Here is a 23,992-nt window from a genome sequence, read left to right on the forward strand (position 1 = left end):
GCAAACCTATGTTTCTAGCATTTGTAGACTTAGAGAAAGCTTTTGACAATATTGACTGGAATACTCTCTTTCAAATTCTGAAGGCGGCAGGGGTAAATACAGGGAGCGAAAGGCTATTTACAATTTGTACAGAAACCAGATGGCAGTTATAAGAATCGAGGGTCATGAAAGGGAAGCAGTGATAGGGAAGGGAGTGAGACAGGGTTGTAGTCTTCCCCTATATTATTCAATCTGTATATTGAGCAAGCAGTAAAGGAAACAAAAGAAAAATTCGGAGTAGGTATTAAAATCCATGGAGAAGAAATAAAATCTTTGAGGTTCGCCGATGACATTGTAATTCTGTCAGAGATAGCAAAGGACTTGGAAGAGCAGTTGAACAGAATGGATAGTGTCTTGAAAGGAGGATATAAGATGAACATCAACAAAAGCAAAACGAGGATAATGGAATGTAGTCGAATTAAGTTGGGTGATGCTGAGGGAGTTAGACTAGGAAATGGGACACTTACAGTAGTAAAGGAGTTTTGCTGTTTGGGAAGCAGAATAACTGATGATGGAGGAAGTAGAGAGGATATGAAATGTAGACTGGCAATGGCAAGGAAAGCGTTTCTGAAGAAGAGAAATTTGTTAACATCGAGTATAGATTTAAGTGTCAGGAAGTCGTTTCTGAAAGTATATGTATGGAGTGTAGCCATGTATGGAAGTGAAACATGGACGATAAATAGTTTGGACAAGAAGAGAATAGAAGCTTTCGAAATGTGGTGCTACAGAAGAATGCTGAAGATTAGATGGGTAGATCACATAACTAATGAGGCCGTATTGAATAGAATTGGGGAGAAGAGGAGTTTGTGGCACAACTTGACAAGAAGAAGGGACCGGTTGGTAGGACATGTTCTGAGGCATCAGGGGATAACAAATTTAGCATTGGAGGGCAGCGTGGAGGGTAAAAATTGTAGAGGGAGACCAAGAGATGAATACACTAAGCAGATTCAGAAGGATGTAGGTTGCAGTAAGTACTGGGAGATGAAGAAGCTTGCATAGGATAGAGTAGCATGGAGAGCTGCATCAAACCAGTCTCAGGACTGAAGACTAGAACAACAACAACAACAACAACTAGAATACCTGCCGACTGGAGTCATTGCATTACACATATTGCACTCTGAAGAACACTAATTCTAAATGTTTATGTTATATACAGTACACTGAAGTTGTTTTGGAAGGTAAGGTTTTTGTCTCAACAGTTCAGCTTCGTTTTTATTTTTGGAGTTAGTCTATGTTTTGATAGGTTACAAGTGTTATAATTGCACATTTGTTTTACTAGTATAGTAGTTAATTTCGTAACCAAATTTTGTACTTATGTGCAGAACAGTCATTACTCAATGATAGCGCCAATATGAGCACTCTTATATTTAAGAACATTTTGCCACTTTAGAAAGTGTTTATTTACTTATTTGAAGACTGATCCCATTATTTTGGCATGATGCTAAATTTATACATACATAAACAAACAATTCTCAATCTGTGCTGTTGAATGATCCAGAGAAGAATGAGAGTAAGTCCATCTGTTGGTAGTTGTTGAAGCTCATACACAATGGTGGGAGAAGTGACATCATGCAAGAAAGTAGAACACCTTTCAATGTTCGTAACTTGCATTTAAGTTGACATGATTGTGTGCATTTTGAGTGTTTCCACATGTCAGTTAACTTACTCAATAGGTGGTGGGGAGATCCTTGTGTAAGAAATTAATTCCTGTGGAAACTTGGATTTACCCACCAATCTCGTAGTTATTTTATGTGTTGTTTGCTTGTTGGCCAAACTAGTGGCTGGCAGCAGAGTTGTATTATAATTATCCGGGCTGTTATGCCGTGGTCGGTTGATGAATTCTGTGATGATTCCCAACGTTTCGTCTCCGGCTGCGGGAGATATCTTCAAGGGGGTCCGCAGCTCGATGGAAGGTCTAACACACTCACTGGCTCTCTAAATTCCGTGTCCGCGCGCTCCCTCGCCGCGGCGTGACGGTACGTAATTTGAAAACGTCAGTGCAATTGGCCGCTGTCCGTCACCGTCGATCGCCGTTGCCATCACCCAGTAGTGGACGGGTGTTGCACATCGTCTTTAACACCGGCATCCATATACCGTTTAATTTCACGGCCTCCTCCTTTCGGTTGAAATTATTTGGGTGTTTAGCGATTTCGATTGCCTCCCTGTAGAACCTTTCGTAATATCCGTTTGTGGCCGCTAGTACTTGCGTCTCCTCGAAACGAATATTGTGGTTCTCTGGCTGGAAAGCATGCTCCGCAACAGCTGATCGTTCCGTTTCTCCTCTTCTACAATTTCCCTTGTGCTCTTACAAACGTTTAGAAACAGTTCTTTTGGTGGTACCCACATAAACATCACCACAGCTGCACGGGATCCTATACACTCCAGCTTTTTCCAATGATTTGCGAGCGTCCTTGGCAGGCTTAAGGTATTCCTGTATCTTCCTGGTGGGCTTGTAAATAACGGTAATATTCCGCCTCGTCAAGATCCTCCCTATTCTTTCCGTTACATTTTTAACAAACGGCAGGAAAACCTTAGATTTAGCAGTAGCCTGTACGTCAGTATGATTTCTGCGTGGCTGCCTCAACGCACGTTTCATTTCGGCGAACGAATATCCGTTCTTCATTAGTGCATTGTGGAGACGTTCCATTTCAGCGTCGAGCAACTCAGGTTCACAAATATTTCTAGCCCTGTCCGCTAACGTCTTGATATCACCCCGCTTCTGTTGTGGGTGGTGGTTCGAATCCCGGTGCAAATAACGGTCCGTGTTCAGATGTTCGTGCAACCGGCTTAGGTCCTCCCTACCATGTCTCCACAGCACAAACGTGACATCCACGTATCGGAACCATACATTTGGTTTTTTGCTGGCAGTACCTAACGCCTGTTATTCGAATTTCTCCATAAAGAAGTTTGCAATTACGGAACTTAGGGGGCTTCCCATAGCCACGCCATCCGTTTGCTCATAAAACTGTTCATTACACTTGAAGTATGTGGTCGTCAAACAACACTTAAACAGTTCTAAAATATCGGCAGGAAAAATTCTATCCAGCTGTTCCAATACATCATTAAGTGGAACCATGGTAAACAGCGATACCACATCGAAGCTGACCAATATGTCCTCCGGCTGGACCACTATGCCATTCAATCTGCTGATGAAATGTGTCGAATTCTTTATATAAGAGTCCGAACGGCCCACATGTGGTTTTAACAGCGTAGTCAAAACGGCTAACGAGTAGGTGGGCGAACCAATGGCACTTAGTATCGGTCTTAACGGCACATTTTCTTTATGAATTTTGGGCAATCCATAAAGCCTCGGTGGTAGCGCAACCGAATTGCAGAGGCCTTTCTGTACACTCACTTCAATGGAGGACTTTTTTATTAACCGCGACACAGTTCTGAGAACGTTGTTAGTGGGGCCCTTATTCAGCTTCCTACACTCCTGGAAATTGAAATAAGAACACCGTGAATTCATTGTCCCAGGAAGGGGAAACTTTATTGACACATTCCTGGGGTCAGATACATCACATGATCACACTGACAGAACCACAGGCACATAGACACAGGCAACAGAGCATGCACAATGTCGGCACTAGTACAGTGTATATCCACCTTTCGCAGCAATGCAGGCTGCTATTCTCCCATGGAGACGATCGTAGAGATGCTGGATGTAGTCCTGTGGAACGGCTTGTCATGCCATTTCCACCTGGCGCCTCAGTTGGACCAGCGTTCGTGCTGGACGTGCAGACCGCGTGAGACGACGCTTCATCCAGTCCCAAACATGATCAATGAGGGACAGATCCGGAGATCTTGCTGGCCAGGGTAGTTGACTTACACCTTCTAGAGCACGTTGGGTGGCACGAGATACATGCGGACGTGCATTGTCCTGTTGGAACAGCATGTTCCCTTGCCTTTCTAGGAATGGTAGAACGATGGGTTCGATGACGGTTTGGATGTACTGTGCACTATTCAGTGTCCCCTCGACGATCACCAGTGGTGTACGGCCAGTGTAGGAGATCGCTTCCCACACCGTGATGCCGGGTGTTGGCCCTGTGTGCCTCGGTCGTACGCAGTCCTGATTGTGGCGTTCACCTGCACGGCGCCAAACACGCATACGACCATCATTGGCACCAAGGCAGAAGCGACTCTCATCGCTGAAGACGACACGTCTCCATTCGTCCCTCCATTCACGCCTGTCGCGACACCACTGGAGGCGGGCTGCACGATGTTGGGGCGTGAGCGGAAGACGGCCTAACGGTGTGCGGGACCGTAGCCCAGCTTCATGGAGACGGTTGCGAATGGTCCTCGCCGATACCCCAGGAGCAACAGTGTCCCTAATTTGCTGGGAAGTGGCGGTGCGGTCCCCTACGGCACTGCGTAGGATCCTACGGTCTTGGCGTGCATCCGTGCGTCGCTGCGGTCCGGTCCCAGGTCGACGGGCACGTGCACCTTCCGCCGACCACTGGCGACAACATCGATGTACTGTGGAGACCTCACGCCCCACGTGTTGAGCAATTCGGCGGTACGTCCACCCGGCCTCCCGCATGCCCACTATACGCCCTCGCTCAAAGTCCGTCAACTGCACATACGGTTCACGTCCACGCTGTCGCGGCATGCTACCAGTGTTAAAGACTGCGATGGAGCTCCGCATGCCACGGCAAACTGGCTGACACTGACGGCGGCGGTGCACAAATGCTGCGCAGCTAGCGCCATTCGACGGCCAACACCGCGGTTCCTGGTGTGTCCGCTGTGCCGTGCGTGTGATCATTGCTTGTACAGCCCTCTCGCAGTGTCCGGAGCAAGTATGGTGGGTCTGACACACCGGTGTCAATGTGTTCTTTTTTCCATTTCCAGGAGTGTATATGCTTGCGGATCCAGTAGATCAGTAATTTTACTCTGATAGTCGGCCACATCCATAACCACCGTTGCGCTTCCTTTGTCAGCTGGGAGAACCAAAATGCTATCGTCGTCATTCAGGAGTTTTAAAGCTATTCTCTCACCCACAGTCATACTACTTTTCGGCGGTTTTGCATTGGCTAATATTCTCACTGTTTCTATACGGATTTCTTCAGCTGCTACAGAATGCACACTGCGAATTCCTGGTTCTACACTGGCTATAATTTCTTCCGTGGGCACAAAACGTTGGCAAGCACAGATGTCTCATCGTCAGATAACGAACGTTTGGACAAATTGATAACGGGCTGGGAAACGTCTAAATGCCGAACAGTCTGATTAGGTAGCAAATTATCAAACTTCTTCTTCTGTCTACTAGACGTTGTCAACATACGCTTCCCCATGGTATCATGCAGTAGTCTATCAATTTTATCCCAGTCACCGCTGCACAGTTTATTACTGATCGTAATATGGAGAGACATTAACTTACAGTTTGTGCTTGCCAAGTCCCGTCGGGTCTGCTGAATGCGCTTTCTTGGTAAGGCCTCCTCAGTCCGTTTGAAAATGCGTTGTGCCTTTCCCGAATAAAACAGTCGCTTTATCTTCAGAAACTTCGGTTGGGAATCATCACAGAATTCATCAACCGACCACGGCATAACAGCCCGGATAATTATAATGGACATGATATTTCCGGTCGTGAAAGTCTACATTTTAGTATCAGACGCCTCTACGGGGAGGAGATGTCAAGGGAAGTGCGACGCCTGGAAGGACTCCAGAAGAAGAGAGTGCAGCTTTTGTGTTCCCTCACATTCCTGTCTCGTTGCAGAGCCGTCGGAATTATACCGAAGTTTCTGAAGATGAAGCGACTGTTCTATTCGGGAAAGGCACAACGCATTTTCAAACGGACTGAGGAGGCCTTACCAAGAGAGCGCATTCAGCAGACCCGACGGGACTTGGCAAGCACAAACTGTAAGTTAATGTCTCTCCATATTACGATCAGTAACAAACTGTGCAGCGGTGACTGGGATAAAATTGATAGACTATTGCATGACACCATGGGGAAGCGTATGTTGACAACGTCTAGTAGACAGAAGAAGAAGTTTGATAATTTGCTACCTAATCAGACTGTTCGGCATTTAGACGTTTCCCAGGCCGTTATAAATTTGTCCAAACGTTCGTTATCTGACGATGAAACATCTGTGCTTGCCAAGGGAGGAAATTTTGCTGTTAGTCCGCGTTTTGTGCCCCCGGAAGAAATTATAGCGAGTGTAGAAGCAGGAATTCGCAGTGTGGATTCTGTAACAGCTGCAGAAATCCGTATAGAAACAGTGAGAATATTAGCCAATGCTAAACCGCCGAAAAGTAATATAACTGTGGGTGAGAGAATAGCTTTAGAACTCCTGAATGACGGCGATAGCATTTTGGTTCTCCCAGCTGACAAAGGAAGCGCAACGGTGGTTATGGATGTGGCCGACTATCAGAGTAAAATTACTGATCTACTGGATCCGCAAGCATATAGGAAGCTGAATAAGGGCCCCACTAACAACGTTCTCAGAACTGTGTCGCGGTTAATAAAAAAGTCCTCCATTGAAGTGAGTGTACAGAAAGGTCTCTGCAATTCGGTTGCGCTACCACCGAGGCTTTATGGATTGCCAAAAATTCATAAAGAAAATGTGCCGTTAAGACCGATACTAAGTGCCATTGGTTCGCCCACCTGATCGTTAGCCGTTTTTGACTACGCTGTTAAAACCACATGTGGGCCGTTCGGACTCTTATATAAAGAATTCGACACATTTCATCAGCAAATTGAATGGCATAGTGGTCCAGCCGGAGGACATATTGGTCAGCTTCGATGTGGTATCGCTGTTTACCATGGTTCCACTTAATGATGTATTGGAACAGCTGGATAGAATTTTTCCTGCCGATATTTTAGAACTGTTTAAGTGTTGTTTGACGACCACATACTTCAAGTGTAATGAACAGTTTTATGAGCAAACGGATGGCGTGGCTATGGGAAGCCCCCTAAGTCCCGTAATTGCAAACTTCTTTATGGAGAAATTCGAATAACAGGCGTTAGGTACTGCCAGCAAAAAACCAAATGTATGATTCTGATACGGGGATGACACGTTTGTGCTGTGGAGACATGGTATGGAGGACCTAAGCCGGTTCCACGAACATCTGAACACGGACCGTTATTTGCACCGGGATTCGAACCACCACCCACAACAGAAGCGGGGTGTTATCAAGACGTTAGCGGACAGGGCTAGAAATATTTGTGAACCTGAGGTGCTCGACGCTGAGATGGAACATCTCCAAAATTCACTAATGAAGAACGGATATTCGTCCGCCGTAATAAAACGTGCGTTGAGGCAGCCACGCAGAAATCATACTGACGTACAGGCTACTGCTAAATCTAAGGTTTTCCTGCCGTTTGTTAAAAATGTAACGGAAAGAATAGGGAGGATCTTGACGAGGCGGAATATTACCGTTATTTACAAGCCCACCAGGAAGATACATGAATACCTTAAGCCTGCCAAGGACGCTCGCAAACCATTGGAAAAAGCTGGAGTGTATAGGATCCCGTGCAGCTGTGGTGATGTTTATGTGGGTACCACCAAAAGAACTGTTTCTAAACGTTTGTAAGAGCACAAGGGAAATTGTAGAAGAGGAGAAACGGAACGATCAGCTGTTGCGGAGCATGCTTTCCAGCCAGGGAACCACAATATTCGTTTCGAGGAGACGCAAGTACTAGCGGCCACAAACGGATATTACGAAAGGCTCTACAGAGAGGCAATCGAAATCGCTAAACACCCAAATAATTTCAACCGAAAGGAGGAGGCCGTGAAATTAAACGGTATATGGATGCCGGTGTTAAAGACGATGTGTACCACCCGTCCACTACTGGGTGATGGCAACGGCGATCGACGGTGACGGACAGCGGCCAATTGCACTGACGTTTTCAAGTTACGTACCGTCACGCCGCGGCGAGGGAGCGCGCGGACAAGGAATTTAGTGAGCCAGTGGGGGTGTTGGACCTTCCATCGAGCTGCGGACCCCCTTGAAGATGTCTCCCGCAGTCGGAGACGAAACGTTGGGAATCATCACAGAATTCAACAACCGACCACGGCATAACAGCCCGGATAATTATAATGGACATGATATATCCGGCCGTGAAAGTCTACATTTTAGTACCTGAGTTCTAACCAGACCTGATCATAGCCAGCATGTCGTTGTATCCCATAGCATGTCATTTACATAAATGCAGTCCGTATGGCCATATGCTATACAAAAGCTTCACTGTCTGTTTCATTATCATTATTTTTTATCATTTTTTGTTGTTATCATGTTTCATTATAGAGAAACTGATTGGGTGTACAGAATTCTACACTAAACTGTAAAGATAAGTGTTTATAAAGTTACTGTTAAAGAAAATACTGTTACTACAACACTATTCAATATCTTATCTCTGAGCATATGCTTTTTCTAACGTCGAATTTGAGAAACAGAAACGACAAGGCCTTGAAAGCAAACCAGTAAGAGTGGTATTCTAGCACTCATGCTCGAACTGGTACACTGTTTATACTGTTCATGTCTGAATGAAGCAAGTAAGCAAATCATCTTCTTCTTCAGCTGTTCACGTGGAATTAAAAGTATTTCAGTAGGGACAGTTAAAATGCACTTCTAACGTGAGCAGTTTTCAAGTAACATGTTGTTGTTGGTAACACAGAAAATGAATACAGCCAGTCATGAGCCAGGCATTGACAGCCAGTAACAGTGTCATGCATCATTTCTTTCAGTTAAAGTTAGTTAGTATTTTGTTTGTATCATAATGCACAAATGTTGGTTTTCAACGAGACTGTCATTCCTCATTTCTTTCACTTTGTAAATAAAGTTTGCTGATATTACCTTTTGTTCATAGGAATTTGAAATTTGTATTATGTGTGATTAGCACTTTGCCATTAGGTTACAGGGTAGTGAAAGCTTTTTAGATTCTAATGTATTCCTTCCTTTATTCGGATATCGCGATATTATGGAATAGCTAATCATAGTCACTGAAAATAATTTATTTTTTCGGGTGGAAGATGCTGGTTTATTAGATTTCCAAAGCTGTGGTTATGCAGGAATATAACAGCAAACCTTAAATTGTTGTGAGAGAAACGAGCAATAATCATATTTACAGCCTTCACTGTTAAAAATGCATTGCCTTCTTTCTGTGAATATATCATGACTTTTGAGGATGGGGCTATGCAGGAACCTAACAACACAGCTTAAATTGCTGGGACTCGCTTATGAAGTGAAACAAATGAAGAAAAAAAATACCACTGACTTTCTGCATATGACTGATGATTAGCTGTCTTCACTTCCCATAATTCATTGTGCTGTTACTGACACCTACAGAGCATGTAAAAACCACCAACACTTAAGTACATGCTTATCACATGAACTTCATTCAAGGATTCGTTCCAACACTGACAAAACGTGGATCATAAGCGAACACTTGCGAAAGCCAAACGAACTAGAACGAACGCATCTTGCTGCCCGTTTCACCAAAAGGAATGCTCTGTACACTGATGCACATACACTTGTTCATTCCAGTGTACAGGCACCTTAAGAGTTGGCTCTTCCATAGGGCATTCTTCGACCACTCTACCTACAGTCCTGTACCATTTCACGTCCATGTTTAAGTTTATGAAAATTTAGCTGCCTATTTCACTACTGTGCCGTGAACTCGTGATATGCAGCTAAATTAAAAATAAAACTGAAACATGGACGTGAAAATGTCAACAAATGTGCAACTGACTGGAAAAACTGTCACCACAGCATAATTACAATAACGATACTTGATCTTTATGTAAGTACAGATATATTTTCGACAAATGCTGCCTTACCACTTACAACTGTTCCACTTGTATCTGTTTAGTCACCAGCAAATAATTTTCTTTATATTCAAACAGTGATCTCTTGCAATATAAACATGTACATGAATGTATAAACACCTGAGAATGGCCACAATCCCGAAACCGTTCGTGTGACGAATAAATAATCTTTTATTGTGACTGGTAGCGGATATTTCTCTACAGTCTACACCCTATAAAGCCAAAATACACCTTTGAAAGGAGTGCAGCCACAATACCTCTCGTGAAGTATATAGTGAAATAAAGGCACGTGTCCGCACTTACTGTCCCGACAGTACTGCTCTTTTTTTTTTAGACTGTGCGTCCTTTCTGTTTATCACCTATGTAAAACAGCATATCACGGAGCGCAGGATATCTGTTCTATCCACATGCCGGCATAGATAAGGGGAGATGTAACATATGTGTAAAATGTCTGTGGTCTTAATTCTAGGCTATCTGGTCATTACACTAATTGCTCAATAGGTAGTTTGTGATCGAGAAGCTGATTGTAAAATGCTGACAGCCTAGAAGTAAATTCCGGTCTCTCCTATTTTATCTTGATTCAGTGAGGTAGCCACTTCACACAAAATAAAATGAAGTTCTTTCCCTTGCTTTTCTTATTGGTATCGACATGTGCAGCACAAGATACGTTTCTTACTACTAAAGTTTTTGTGATGCCCATAGTTCCATCATTGCTTAACAGGACGTTGCAAGGTACATAAGAAAGACAATACGTTAAGCGAACAGAATTTAATTTCTTGTAGCTGCCAGTATGTACGAGGGCAGGTCAATAAGTAGTGCAACACATTTTTTTCTGAAACAGGGGTTGTTTTATTCAGCATTGAAATACACCAGGTTATTCCCCAATCTTTTAGCTACACAACACTATTTTTCAACGTAATCTCCATTCAATGCTACGGCCTTACGCCACCTTGAAATTAGGGCCTGTATGCCTGCACGGTACCATTCCACTGGTCGATGTCGGAGCCAACGTCGTACTGCATCAATAACTTCTTCATCATCCGCGTAGTGCCTCCCACGGATTGCGTCCTTCATTGGGCCAAACATATGGAAATCCGACGGTGCGAGATCGGGGCTGTAGGGTGCATGAGGAAGAACAGTCCACTGAAGTTTTGTGAGCTCCTCTCGGGTGCGAAGACTTGTGTGAGGTCTTGCGTTGTCATGAAGAAGGAGAAGTTCGTTCAGATTTTTGTGCCTACGAACACGCTGAAGTCGTTTCTTCAATTTCTGAAGAGTAGCACAATACACTTCACAGTTGATCGTTTGACCATGGGGAAGGACATCGAACAGAATAACCCCTTCAGCGTCCCAGAAGACTGTAACCATGACTTTACCGGCTGAGGGTATGGCTTTAAACTTTTTCTTTGTAGGGGAGTGGGTGTGGCGCCACTCCATTGATTGCCGTTTTGTTTCAGGTTCGAAGTGATGAACCCATGTTTCATCGCCTGTAACAATCTTTAACAAGAAATTGTCACCCTCAGCCACATGACGAGCAAGCAATTCCGCACAGATGGTTCTCCTTTGCTCTTTATGGTGTTCGGTTAGACAACGAGGGACTCAGCGGGAACAAACCTTTAAATATCCCAACTGGTGAACAATTGTGACAGCACTACCAACAGAGATGTCAAGTTGAGCACTGAGTTGTTTTATGGTGATCCGTCGATCATCTCGAACGAGTGTGTTTGCACGCTCCGCCATTGCAGGTGTCACAGCTGTGCATGGCCGGCCCGCACGCGGGAGATCAGACAGTCTTGCTTGACCTTGCGGGGATGATGACACACGCTTTGCCCAACAACTCACCGTGCTTTTGTCCACTGCCAGATCACCGTAGACATTCTGCAAGCGCCTATGAATACCTGAGATGCCCTGGTTTTCCGCCAAAAGAAACTCGATCACTGCCCGTTGTTTGCAACGCACATCCGTTACAGACGCCATTTTAACAGCTCCGTACAGCGCTGCCACCTGTCGGAAGTCAATGAAACTATACGAGACGAAGCGAGAATGTTTGAAAATATTCCACAAGAAATTTCCGGTATTTTCAACCAAAATTGGCCGAGAAAAAAAAATGTGTTGCATTACTTATTGAACTGCCCTCGTATTTTCTTCTCCCAGGACATACCACTCAGTATACGTATCGACCATCCTTATTAAATGCCCCAGACCTTCCAGAGTGGATCCATTATTCACACAGCAGATCAAATGGCAAAGGATATTTGTATGGTGTACCGCCAGTGAAACAGAATGATTTGGAGGTAATATTTAGTTTTTTGTAGCACCAATAGGCTGTAGCAGAGAGCATGTTTCACAACTCAGATTTCATAGAGTTAAGTTGCATGTAATATTTGTAGATACACGGACACTATTAAACTAGTTCACATGGGTACAGATCTGATACTGGCAGACCAAACATCCACCACTCCCCGCCACCGTCACAAATATGGCGCATATACAGTCGTTACCTACACATTATGAAGACGAAAATACATCGAAAAACAAACACACACACACTTTCCACAAAAAGCCCAATGACACTAACGGGACAAGCGTGGGAAATGGTTTTTTTTTGGGTGGGGACAAACTAAATATAAACAAATTTAGACACCCAGCCCCATACAAAACCACGAAAAAAACCGACATCACACAACTCCCCAAATTTTAAACCGGACACTTCCCTTGACCTACATAGCTCAACAGCTGCTCCCGATACCAATACCAACATATCGTACCCATTGGGATCGAACACTTCCCTTAACCTATGTAGCTCAAAAACATCTCCCGATACCAACATACACCGCCACACATTGGGATTGAACACTTCCCTTGACCTATGTAGCTCAACAGCAGCTCCCGATCACATAAATTAGGATCAAACACTTCCCTTGGCTTATATAGCTGAAAAACATCTCCCGATACCAGCACCAACATACACCTCCACACATTGGGATCGAACAGTTCCCTTAACCTGTGTAGTTCAACAGCAGGTCCCGATCACATCAATTAGGATCAAACACTTCCCTTGGCCTATATAGCTCAAAAACATCTCCTGATACCAAAATACACCGCCACACACTAGGATCGAACACTTCCCTTGACCTATGTCGCTCAACAGCAGCTCCTGATCCCATAAATTAGGATCAAAAACTTCCCTTAGCCTATAAAGCTCAAAACATCTCCCAACATATACCGCCACACACTGGGATCGAACACTTCCCTTGACCTATGTAACTCAAAAGCAGCTCCCGATCCCATAAATTAGGATCAAACACTTCCCTTGGCCTATATAGCTCGAAAACAATACCTACATACACCGCTACACATTGGGATCGAACACTTCCCCTGACCTATGTAGTTCAATACCAGCTCCCGATCACATAAATTAGGATCAAACACTTCCCTTGGCCTATATAGCTCAAAAACATTTCCAAATACCAATACCAACATACACTGCCACACATTGGGATCGAACGCTTCCCTTGACCTATGTAGCTCAACATCATCTCCCGATCCCATAAATTACTATCAAAACTTCCCTTGGCGTATATAGCTCAAAAACATCTCCCGATACCAATACCAACATACACAGCCACATATTGGGATCGAACACATCCCTTGTCCTATGTAGCTCAGAAGCAGCTGCCGATCCCAAAAATTAGTATCAAACAGATGCCTTGGCCTATATTGCTCAAAAACATTTCCTGATACCAACATACACAGCCACACACTGGGAACGAACACTTCCCTTGACCTATGTAGCTCAACAGCAGCTTCCAATCCTATAAATTAGGATCAAACACTTCCCTTGGCGTACATATCTCAGAGAAACATCTCCCGACAGCAGCACCAACATACACATCCACACAGTGGGATCGAACACTGCCCTTGACCTGTGTAGCTCAACATCAGATCCCGATCACATAAATTAGGCTCAAACACTTCACTTGGCCTATATAGCCAAAAACATCTCCCAACATACACTCCCACACACTGAGATCGAACACTTCCCTCGACCTATGTAGCTCAACAGCAGCTCCCGATCACATCAATTAGGATCAAACACTTCCCTTGGCCTAAATAGCTCAAAAACATCTCCTGATGCCAACATACACCGCCACACACTAGGATCGAACACTTCCCTTGACCTATGTAGCTCAACAGCAGCTCCCGATCCCATAAAATAGGAACAAAAACTTCCCTTAGCCTATAAAGCTCAAGAACATCTCCCAATACCAATAACAACATACACCGCCACACATTGGAATCAAACACTTCCCCTGACCTGTGAAGCTCAACAGCAGCACCCGCTCACATAAATTAGGATCGAATAATTCCCTTGGCCTATATATCTCAAAAACATCTCCCAACATACACTGCCACACACTGGGATCCAACACTTCCCATGACCTATGTAGCTCAACAGCAGTTCACGATCCCATAAATTACGATCAAACAACTCCCTTGCCTATATAGCTCAAGAAAGTCTCCCATTATCAAAATACACCGCCACACATTGAGATCGAAAACTTCCCTTGACCTATGTATCTCAACAGCAGCTCACGATCCCATACATTACGATCAAACACCTCATTTGCCTATATAGCTCAAAAACGTCTCCCATTATCAACATACACCGCCACACACTGAGTTCGACCACTTCCCTTGACCTATGGACACACGCGTTCCAATTATTCACATTGCTTGCTGCCGCTCCATCCCCAACGAGCGTGAGCCCGGATAGCTTCAAACGGATGTCTTACGACGTCCGCCACAAGCAGATTAAACGAACAAAACCGAACGAAATGAGATTAAAAAAAAAAACAAAAGAAAGATAGCTCAGTCGGTAGAGCATTAGGCTTTTAACCTAAGGGTCCAGGGTTCGAATCCCTGTTCGGGCGAAGATTTTAACGCTTCCGTAATGGCTCGTCTCGTAGCGCTGGTAGCCCTGCCGTAATCAGTGCACCGAGTTCGTTTCCTGTCAACATTCTGCGCAGACCGGTTGCATTTTTCACGATTCGAGGGAAGCTTTAGCTACGAGCAGTCGTGGCCGAGTGGTTAAGGCGTCTGACTAGAAATCAGATTCCCTCTGGGAGCGTAGGTTCGAGTCCTACCGACTGCGTCGGTTTTTTTATTTTTTGTTTCAGAAGAGAGAGCAGAAAATTTCGCAGTTTGCCTGTCGTTTTGGTACCTCGCTACACCTCACCTCTCACAGTCGTTTATAGCGCCTGTCCTTTTGATAAGGGCGAATTCCAAGCGTCAGCTTTCGCGTCAGCCGAGCTAAGTCGGGACATACTACAGGATGGCCTGCGTGGAGCGACGACGGAAAGAAAACGTTAATTCAACAGCACGTGGCTCACATACTCATACGCATAGATTTGCGCCCGTTGCGGTGGCCGGGAATCGAACGCGGCTCAACTGCTCGGAAGGCAACTATGCTCACCATTACACTACCACCGCACAGCCGCTGCTCGCAACGCCGCGCTGTGTCGGCTTCCCGCCCGCCGGCAGTGGCCCACGGTGATAGTAGCTGTAGGCGCTTTACGAGGTAGGAGGGTGCATTCGGGCAGCGCCTCCACGCACGCTGCGTCTTTGGGCAAGGCTCGTCGCCGCGGCCGCAACGTTACTCACACAATAGTGACGAGCGGTCGCTTTGAGGCAGTGTAGTGGGGGACTCCGCGTGTGTAGCACTTTTTTCGGTTGTATCCGACGTCGCTGGGTGGCAATCCCACTTTCCCTGCAGACAGCTGCTCGGGAATATGCTCGGGAAGCACGGACGTCATCGGACGTCCGCTCCCAACAAATGCAACTAACAAAATGAGAACAACAACTAAAAAAGTGGTAGGTTGTTCGACTACCACGCGGGCGGCCCGGCTTCGATTCCCGGCCGATGCATCGTTTTGCTGTTCTCGCTATAGTGCTGCCGCGCCGATTGCTCGCTTGAGGTGCGCCAGCCTCAGGAATGTATAGCAGGATTCGCTGTGAGAAGAACCAAACATGCAGCACGCAAGAGACCCTACTTGGACGGCCGCGTGCTGTTACTGAACTCCAGCGTCGGCCTGGCCCTACAGGCCGCTGTGTTCAGGTGCCGCAAGGGCGATGTACTGTAACCTCAGGCAGTGCTGCTTTCCGTCGTTAAAAAAGCTGCGGCAGCAGTTTACTCTAGCAAGTCGGGAAAGCACGCGTAGCGACACAACAGATTCCTGAGAAAGCGCAAACTGTCTATCTCTAATATGTGAGACTTACCAAGATTCCTGGGATGATGGTTGCAACGAGCCTCGGTAGCGCAGTAGGTAGCGCGTAAGTCTCATAATCTTAAGGTCGTGAGTTCGATCCTCACCCGGGGCATTTAATTTGCTGTACATCACGGCTGAATTAACGGCGTTGCTATTGCTAGCGAACGAACTTAATTGTCGTTTGTTATCCACAAGGAGTCCACGCCTCAGCGTCACAATGTTTACTTCCAATTATGGCAAGGTACAACTTTGATCATTCTCCTCCCCTGTTATGAGTGAAATATGATGCAAACAGCAATGACTAGACAGTTTCGACTTGTGCGCCATGCCAGTCTGCACGCGCAAAAATGCTCGCAAACAGAGAACAACACTGAGTCCGGATTGAGCACGAAATGCGAGAAGAGAGGGAGTAAATCTCACGTTTCTCGAGCAAATCCGGTGTGGTCTAGTGGCTAGGATACCTGGCTTTCACCCAGGAGGCCCGGGTTCGATTCCCGGTACCGGAAAGGAAGTTTTTGCGCACACGACCCTCCATCTTTTGGCCTTCCAACCTTCGTTTGTCGCCCTCCTTCCGGAGCTTCAACCGAACGTAATCGGGGGAAGCAGGCACAGGATGCAATTACTGCCAGCACCGGGATAAAGGGAGAAGAGGCACTGGTCCGCTGTTGGGGTGCTACCAGCGTCAGTGGGAAGTCGGTGAAGTCGCCAGTTGCGCCAGAAGCCAGCAATTACCGTAGTACGCCTACACACGCGTTCCAGTTATTCACATTGCTTGCAGTCGCTCCATGCACAACAAGCGTGAGCCCGGATAGCTCAGTCGGTAGAGCATTAGGCTTTTAACCTAAGTGTCCAGGGTTCGAATCCCTGTTCGGGCGAAGATTTTAACGCTTCCGTAATGGCTCGTCTCGTAGCGCTGGTAGCCCTGCCGTAATCAGTGCACCGAGTTCGTTTCCTGTCAACATTCTGCGCAGACCGGTTGCATTTTCCACGATTCGAGGGAAGCTTTAGCTACGAGCAGTCATGGCTGAGTGGTTAAGGCGTCTGACTAGAAATCAGATTCCCTGTGGGAGCGTAGGTTCGAGTCCTACCGACTGCTTCGGTTTTTTTATTTTTTGTTTCAGAAGAGAGAGCAAAAAATTTCGCAGTTTGCCTGTCGTTTTGGTACCTCGCTACACCTCATCTCTCACAGTCGTTTATAGCGCCTGTCCTTTTGATAAGGGCGAATTCCAAGCGTCAGCTTTCGCGTCAGCCGAGCTAAGTCGGGACATACTACAGGATGGCCTGCGTGGAGCGACGACGGAAAGAAAACGTTAATTCAACAGCACGTGGCTCACATACTCATACGCATAGATTTGCGCCCGTTGCGGTGGCCGGGAATCGAACGCGGCTCAACTGCTCGGAAGGCAACTATGCTCACCATTACACTACCACCGCACAGCCGCTGCTCGCAACGCCGCGCTGTGTCGGCTTCCCGCCCGCCGGCAGTGGCCCACGGTGATAGTAGCTGTAGGCGCTTTACGAGGTAGGAGGGTGCATTCGGGCAGCGCCTCCACGCACGCTGCGTCTTTGGGCAAGGCTCGTCGCCACGGCCGCAACGTTACTCACACAATAGTGACGAGCGGTCGCTTTGAGGCAGTGTAGTGGGGGACTCCGCGTGTGTAGCACTTTTTTCGGTTGTATCCGACGTCGCTGGGTGGCAATCCCACTTTCCCTGCAGACAGCTGCTCGGGAAGCACGGACGTCATCGGACGTCCGCCCCCAACAAATGCAACTAACAAAATGAGAACAACAACTAAAAAAGTGGTAGGTTGTTCGACTACCACGCGGGCGGCCCGGCTTCGATTCCCGGCCGATGCATCGTTTTGCTGTTCTCGCTATAGTGCTGCCGCGCCGATTGCTCGCTTGAGGTGCGCCAGCCTCAGGAATGTATAGCAGGATTCGCTGAGAGAAGAACCAAACATGCAGCACGCAAGAGACCCTACTTGGACGGCCGCGTGCTGTTACTGAACTCCAGCGTCGACCTGGCCCTACAGGCCGCTGTGTTCAGGTGACGCAAGGGCGATGTACTGTAACCTCAGGCGGTGCTGCTTTCCGTCGTTAAAAAAGCTGCGGCAGCAGTTTACTCTAGCAAGTCGGGAAAGCACGCGTAGCGACACAACAGATTCCTGAGAAAGCGCAAACTGTCTATCTCTAATATGTGAGACTTACCAAGATTCCTGGGATGATGGTTGCAACGAGCCTCGGTAGCGCAGTAGGTAGCGCGTAAGTCTCATAATCTTAAGGTCGTGAGTTCGATCCTCACCCGGGGCATTTAATTTGCTGTACATCACGGCTGAATTAACGGCGTTGCTATTGCTAGCGAACGAACTTAATTGTCGTTTGTTATCCACAAGGAGTCCACGCCTCAGCGTCACAATGTTTACTTCCAATTATGGCAAGGTACAACTTTGATCATTCTCCTCCCCTGTTATGAGTGAAATATGATGCAAACAGCAATGACTAGACAGTTTCGACTTGTGCGCCATGCCAGTCTGCACGCGCAAAAATGCTCGCAAACAGAGAACAACACTGAGTCCGGATTGAGCACGAAATGCGAGAAGAGAGGGAGTAAATCTCACGTTTCTCGAGCAAATCCGGTGTGGTCTAGTGGCTAGGATACCTGGCTTTCACCCAGGAGGCCCGGGTTCGATTCCCGGTACCGGAAAGGAAGTTTTTGCGCACACGACCCTCCATCTTTTGGCCTTCCAACCTTCGTTTGTCGCCCTCCTTCCGGAGCTTCAACCGAGCGTAATCGGGGGAAGCAGGCACAGGATGCAATTACTGCCAGCACCGGGATAAAGGGAGAAGAGGCACTGGTCCGCTGTTGGGGTGCTACCAGCGTCAGTGGGAAGTCGGTGAAGTCGCCAGTTGCGCCAGAAGCCAGCAATTACCGTAGTACGCCTACACACGCGTTCCAGTTATTCACATTGCTTGCAGTCGCTCCATGCACAACAAGCGTGAGCCCGGATAGCTCAGTCGGTAGAGCATTAGGCTTTTAACCTAAGTGTCCAGGGTTCGAATCCCTGTTCGGGCGAAGATTTTAACGCTTCCGTAATGGCTCGTCTCGTAGCGCTGGTAGCCCTGCCGTAATCAGTGCACCGAGTTCGTTTCCTGTCAACATTCTGCGCAGACCGGTTGCATTTTCCACGATTCGAGGGAAGCTTTAGCTACGAGCAGTCATGGCTGAGTGGTTAAGGCGTCTGACTAGAAATCAGATTCCCTGTGGGAGCGTAGGTTCGAGTCCTACCGACTGCTTCGGTTTTTTTATTTTTTGTTTCAGAAGAGAGAGCAAAAAATTTCGCAGTTTGCCTGTCGTTTTGGTACCTCGCTACACCTCATCTCTCACAGTCGTTTATAGCGCCTGTCCTTTTGATAAGGGCGAATTCCAAGCGTCAGCTTTCGCGTCAGCCGAGCTAAGTCGGGACATACTACAGGATGGCCTGCGTGGAGCGACGACGGAAAGAAAACGTTAATTCAACAGCACGTGGCTCACATACTCATACGCATAGATTTGCGCCCGTTGCGGTGGCCGGGAATCGAACGCGGCTCAACTGCTCGGAAGGCAACTATGCTCACCATTACACTACCACCGCACAGCCGCTGCTCGCAACGCCGCGCTGTGTCGGCTTCCCGCCCGCCGGCAGTGGCCCACGGTGATAGTAGCTGTAGGCGCTTTACGAGGTAGGAGGGTGCATTCGGGCAGCGCCTCCACGCACGCTGCGTCTTTGGGCAAGGCTCGTCGCCACGGCCGCAACGTTACTCACACAATAGTGACGAGCGGTCGCTTTGAGGCAGTGTAGTGGGGGACTCCGCGTGTGTAGCACTTTTTTCGGTTGTATCCGACGTCGCTGGGTGGCAATCCCACTTTCCCTGCAGACAGCTGCTCGGGAAGCACGGACGTCATCGGACGTCCGCCCCCAACAAATGCAACTAACAAAATGAGAACAACAACTAAAAAAGTGGTAGGTTGTTCGACTACCACGCGGGCGGCCCGGCTTCGATTCCCGGCCGATGCATCGTTTTGCTGTTCTCGCTATAGTGCTGCCGCGCCGATTGCTCGCTTGAGGTGCGCCAGCCTCAGGAATGTATAGCAGGATTCGCTGAGAGAAGAACCAAACATGCAGCACGCAAGAGACCCTACTTGGACGGCCGCGTGCTGTTACTGAACTCCAGCGTCGGCCTGGCCCTACAGGCCGCTGTGTTCAGGTGCCGCAAGGGCGATGTACTGTAACCTCAGGCAGTGCTGCTTTCCGTCGTTAAAAAAGCTGCGGCAGCAGTTTACTCTAGCAAGTCGGGAAAGCACGCGTAGCGACACAACAGATTCCTCAGAAAGCGCAAACTGTCTATCTCTAATATGTGAGACTTACCAAGATTTCTGGGATGATCGTTGCAACGAGCCTCGGTAGCGCAGTAGGTAGCGCGTAAGTCTCATAATCTTAAGGTCGTGAGTTCGATCCTCACCCGGGGCATTTAATTTGCTGTACATCACGGCTGAATTAACGGCGTTGCTATTGCTAGCGAACGAACTTAATTGTCGTTTGTTATCCACAAGGAGTCCACGCCTCAGCGTCACAATGTTTACTTCCAATTATGGCAAGGTACAACTTTGATCATTCTCCTCCCCTGTTATGAGTGAAATATGATGCAAACAGCAATGAATAGACAGTTTCGAGCTGTGCGCCATGCCAGTCTGCACGCGCAAAAATGCTCGCAAACAGAGAACAACACTGAGTCCGCATTGAGCACGAAATGCGAGAAGAGAGGGAGTAAATCTCACGTTTCTCGAGCAAATCCGGTGTGGTCTAGTGGCTGGGATACCTGGCTTTCACCCAGGAGGCCCGGGTTCGATTCCCGGTACCGGAAGGGAAGTTTTTGCGCACACGACCCTCCATCTTTTGGCCTTCCAACCTTCGTTTGTCGCCCTCCTTCCGGAGCTTCAACCGAACGTAATCGGGGGAAGCAGGCACAGGATGCAATTACTGCCAGCACCGGGATAAAGGGAGAAGAGGCACTGGTCCGCTGTTGGGGTGCTACCAGCGTCAGTGGGAAGTCGGTGAAGTCGCCAGTTGCGCCAGAAGCCAGCAATTACCGTAGTACGCCTACACACGCGTTCCAGTTATTCACATTGCTTGCAGTCGCTCCATGCACAACAAGCGTGAGCCCGGATAGCTCAGTCGGTAGAGCATTAGGCTTTTAACCTAAGTGTCCAGGGTTCGAATCCCTGTTCGGGCGAAGATTTTAACGCTTCCGTAATGGCTCGTCTCGTAGCGCTGGTAGCCCTGCCGTAATCAGTGCACCGAGTTCGTTTCCTGTCAACATTCTGCGCAGACCGGTTGCATATTCCACGATTCGAGGGATGCTTTAGCTACGAGCAGTCGTGGCTGAGTGGTTAAGGCGTCTGACTAGAAATCAGATTCCCTGTGGGAGCGTAGGTTCGAGTCCTACCGACTGCGTCGGTTTTTTTATTTTTTGTTTCAGAAGAGAGAGCAAAAAATTTCGCAGTTTGCCTGTCGTTTTGGTACCTCGCTACACCTCATCTCTCACAGTCGTTTATAGCGCCTGTCCTTTTGATAAGGGCGAATTCCAAGCGTCAGCTTTCGCGTCAGCCGAGCAAAGTCGGGACATACTACAGGATGGCCTGCGTGGAGCGACGACGGAAAGAAAACGTTAATTCAACAGCACGTGGCTCACATACTCATACGCATAGATTTGCGCCCGTTGCGGTGGCCGGGAATCGAACGCGGCTCAACTGCTCGGAAGGCAACTATGCTCACCATTACACTACCACCGCACAGCCGCTGCTCGCAACGCCGCGCTGTGTCGGCTTCCCGCCCGCCGGCAGTGGCCCACGGTGATAGTAGCTGTAGGCGCTTTACGAGGTAGGAGGGTGCATTCGGGCAGCGCCTCCACGCACGCTGCGTCTTTGGGCAAGGCTCGTCGCCGCGGCCGCAACGTTACTCACACAATAGTGACGAGCGGTCGCTTTGAGGCAGTGTAGTGGGGGACTCCGCGTGTGTAGCACTTTTTTCGGTTGTATCCGACGTCGCTGGGTGGCAATCCCACTTTCCCTGCAGACAGCTGCTCGGGAATATGCTCGGGAAGCACGGACGTCATCGGACGTCCGCCCCCAACAAATGCAACTAACAAAATGAGAACAACAACTAAAAAAGTGGTAGGTTGTTCGACTACCACGCGGGCGGCCCGGCTTCGATTCCCGGCCGATGCATCGTTTTGCTGTTCTCGCTATAGTGCTGCCGCGCCGATTGCTCGCTTGAGGTGCGCCAGCCTCAGGAATGTATAGCAGGATTCGCTGAGAGAAGAACCAAACATGCAGCACGCAAGAGACCCTACTTGGACGGCCGCGTGCTGTTACTGAACTCCAGCGTCGGCCTGGCCCTACAGGCCGCTGTGTTCAGGTGCCGCAAGGGCGATGTACTGTAACCTCAGGCAGTGCTGCTTTCCGTCGTTAAAAAAGCTGCGGCAGCAGTTTACTCTAGCAAGTCGGGAAAGCACGCGTAGCGACACAACAGATTCCTCAGAAAGCGCAAACTGTCTATCTCTAATATGTGAGACTTACCAAGATTCCTGGGATGATGATTGCAACGAGCCTCGGTAGCGCAGTAGGTAGCGCGTAAGTCTCATAATCTTAAGGTCGTGAGTTCGATCCTCACCCGGGGCATTTAATTTGCTGTACATCACGGCTGAATTAACGGCGTTGCTATTACTAGCGGACGAACTTAATTGTCGTTTGTTATCCACAAGGAGTCCACGCCTCAGCGTCACAATGTTTACTTCCAATTATGGCAAGGTACAACTTTGATCATTCTCCTCCCCTGTTATGAGTGAAATATGATGCAAACAGCAATGAATAGACAGTTTCGAGCTGTGCGCCATGCCAGTCTGCACGCGCAAAAATGCTCGCAAACAGAGAACAACACTGAGTCCGGATTGAGCACGAAATGCGAGAAGAGAGGGAGTAAATCTCACGTTTCTCGAGCAAATCCGGTGTGGTCTAGTGGCTAGGATACCTGGCTTTCACCCAGGAGGCCCGGGTTCGATTCCCGGTACCGGAAGGGAAGTTTTTGCGCACACGACCCTCCATCTTTTGGCCTTCCAACCTTCGTTTGTCGCCCTCCTTCCGGAGCTTCAACCGCACGTAATCGGGGGAAGCAGGCACAGGATGCAATTACTGTCAGCACCGGGATAAAGGGAGAAGAGGCACTGGTCCGCTGTTGGGGTGCTACCAGCGTCAGTGGGAAGTCGGTGAAGTCGCCAGTTGAGCCAGAAGCCAGCAATTACCGTAGTACGCCTACACACGCGTTCCAGTTATTCACATTGCTTGCAGTCGCTCCATGCACAACAAGCGTGAGCCCGGATAGCTCAGTCGGTAGAGCATTAGGCTTTTATCCTAAGTGTCCAGGGTTCGAATCCCTGTTCGGGCGAAGATTTTAACGCTTCCGTAATGGCTCGTCTCGTAGCGCTGGTAGCCCTGCCGTAATCAGTGCACCGAGTTCGTTTCCTGTCAACATTCTGCGCAGACCGGTTGCATTTTTCACGATTCGAGGGAAGCTTTAGCTACGAGCAGTCGTGGCCGAGTGGTTAAGGCGTCTGACTAGAAATCAGATTCCCTCTGGGAGCGTAGGTTCGAGTCCTACCGACTGCGTCGGTTTTTTTATTTTTTGTTTCAGAAGAGAGAGCAGAAAATTTCGCAGTTTGCCTGTCGTTTTGGTACCTCGCTACACCTCACCTCTCACAGTCGTTTATAGCGCCTGTCCTTTTGATAAGGGCGAATTCCAAGCGTCAGCTTTCGCGTCAGCCGAGCAAAGTCGGGACATACTACAGGATGGCCTGCGTGGAGCGACGACGGAAAGAAAACGTTAATTC

The 23,992-nt window shown here is 47.9% G+C and overlaps 21 non-coding genes across 21 annotated transcripts; 17 read left to right on the plus strand and 4 right to left on the minus strand.

The window, feature by feature from the left end:
• The first annotated feature begins 14,873 nt into the window (after positions 1-14,873).
• On the plus strand, positions 14,874-14,955 carry Trnas-aga (transfer RNA serine (anticodon AGA)). The gene has a single exon. It is a non-coding gene; the product is annotated as a tRNA-Ser (tRNA).
• Positions 14,956-15,221: 266 nt separating this feature from the next.
• Positions 15,222-15,293, minus strand: Trnag-ucc (transfer RNA glycine (anticodon UCC)). Its single transcript has one exon. It is a non-coding gene; the product is annotated as a tRNA-Gly (tRNA).
• An 815-nt stretch (positions 15,294-16,108) lies between these two features.
• On the plus strand, positions 16,109-16,181 carry Trnam-cau (transfer RNA methionine (anticodon CAU)). The gene has a single exon. It is a non-coding gene; the product is annotated as a tRNA-Met (tRNA).
• A 322-nt stretch (positions 16,182-16,503) lies between these two features.
• Trnae-uuc (transfer RNA glutamic acid (anticodon UUC)) lies at positions 16,504-16,575 on the plus strand. The gene has a single exon. It is a non-coding gene; the product is annotated as a tRNA-Glu (tRNA).
• A 296-nt stretch (positions 16,576-16,871) lies between these two features.
• Positions 16,872-16,944, plus strand: Trnak-uuu (transfer RNA lysine (anticodon UUU)). The gene has a single exon. It is a non-coding gene; the product is annotated as a tRNA-Lys (tRNA).
• Positions 16,945-17,083: 139 nt separating this feature from the next.
• Trnas-aga (transfer RNA serine (anticodon AGA)) lies at positions 17,084-17,165 on the plus strand. Its single transcript has one exon. It is a non-coding gene; the product is annotated as a tRNA-Ser (tRNA).
• Positions 17,166-17,431: 266 nt separating this feature from the next.
• Trnag-ucc (transfer RNA glycine (anticodon UCC)) lies at positions 17,432-17,503 on the minus strand. Its single transcript has one exon. It is a non-coding gene; the product is annotated as a tRNA-Gly (tRNA).
• An 803-nt stretch (positions 17,504-18,306) lies between these two features.
• Positions 18,307-18,379, plus strand: Trnam-cau (transfer RNA methionine (anticodon CAU)). The gene has a single exon. It is a non-coding gene; the product is annotated as a tRNA-Met (tRNA).
• Positions 18,380-18,701: 322 nt separating this feature from the next.
• Trnae-uuc (transfer RNA glutamic acid (anticodon UUC)) lies at positions 18,702-18,773 on the plus strand. Its single transcript has one exon. It is a non-coding gene; the product is annotated as a tRNA-Glu (tRNA).
• A 296-nt stretch (positions 18,774-19,069) lies between these two features.
• Trnak-uuu (transfer RNA lysine (anticodon UUU)) lies at positions 19,070-19,142 on the plus strand. Its single transcript has one exon. It is a non-coding gene; the product is annotated as a tRNA-Lys (tRNA).
• Positions 19,143-19,281: 139 nt separating this feature from the next.
• Positions 19,282-19,363, plus strand: Trnas-aga (transfer RNA serine (anticodon AGA)). Its single transcript has one exon. It is a non-coding gene; the product is annotated as a tRNA-Ser (tRNA).
• Positions 19,364-19,629: 266 nt separating this feature from the next.
• On the minus strand, positions 19,630-19,701 carry Trnag-ucc (transfer RNA glycine (anticodon UCC)). The gene has a single exon. It is a non-coding gene; the product is annotated as a tRNA-Gly (tRNA).
• An 803-nt stretch (positions 19,702-20,504) lies between these two features.
• On the plus strand, positions 20,505-20,577 carry Trnam-cau (transfer RNA methionine (anticodon CAU)). The gene has a single exon. It is a non-coding gene; the product is annotated as a tRNA-Met (tRNA).
• A 322-nt stretch (positions 20,578-20,899) lies between these two features.
• Positions 20,900-20,971, plus strand: Trnae-uuc (transfer RNA glutamic acid (anticodon UUC)). Its single transcript has one exon. It is a non-coding gene; the product is annotated as a tRNA-Glu (tRNA).
• Positions 20,972-21,267: 296 nt separating this feature from the next.
• Trnak-uuu (transfer RNA lysine (anticodon UUU)) lies at positions 21,268-21,340 on the plus strand. The gene has a single exon. It is a non-coding gene; the product is annotated as a tRNA-Lys (tRNA).
• A 139-nt stretch (positions 21,341-21,479) lies between these two features.
• On the plus strand, positions 21,480-21,561 carry Trnas-aga (transfer RNA serine (anticodon AGA)). Its single transcript has one exon. It is a non-coding gene; the product is annotated as a tRNA-Ser (tRNA).
• A 266-nt stretch (positions 21,562-21,827) lies between these two features.
• On the minus strand, positions 21,828-21,899 carry Trnag-ucc (transfer RNA glycine (anticodon UCC)). The gene has a single exon. It is a non-coding gene; the product is annotated as a tRNA-Gly (tRNA).
• Positions 21,900-22,714: 815 nt separating this feature from the next.
• Trnam-cau (transfer RNA methionine (anticodon CAU)) lies at positions 22,715-22,787 on the plus strand. The gene has a single exon. It is a non-coding gene; the product is annotated as a tRNA-Met (tRNA).
• Positions 22,788-23,109: 322 nt separating this feature from the next.
• On the plus strand, positions 23,110-23,181 carry Trnae-uuc (transfer RNA glutamic acid (anticodon UUC)). Its single transcript has one exon. It is a non-coding gene; the product is annotated as a tRNA-Glu (tRNA).
• A 296-nt stretch (positions 23,182-23,477) lies between these two features.
• Trnak-uuu (transfer RNA lysine (anticodon UUU)) lies at positions 23,478-23,550 on the plus strand. Its single transcript has one exon. It is a non-coding gene; the product is annotated as a tRNA-Lys (tRNA).
• A 139-nt stretch (positions 23,551-23,689) lies between these two features.
• Positions 23,690-23,771, plus strand: Trnas-aga (transfer RNA serine (anticodon AGA)). The gene has a single exon. It is a non-coding gene; the product is annotated as a tRNA-Ser (tRNA).
• Positions 23,772-23,992: the final 221 nt, after the last annotated feature.

This window comes from Schistocerca cancellata, chromosome 3, assembly GCF_023864275.1.
Source record: "Schistocerca cancellata isolate TAMUIC-IGC-003103 chromosome 3, iqSchCanc2.1, whole genome shotgun sequence".
NCBI lineage: Eukaryota > Metazoa > Arthropoda > Insecta > Orthoptera > Acrididae > Schistocerca > Schistocerca cancellata.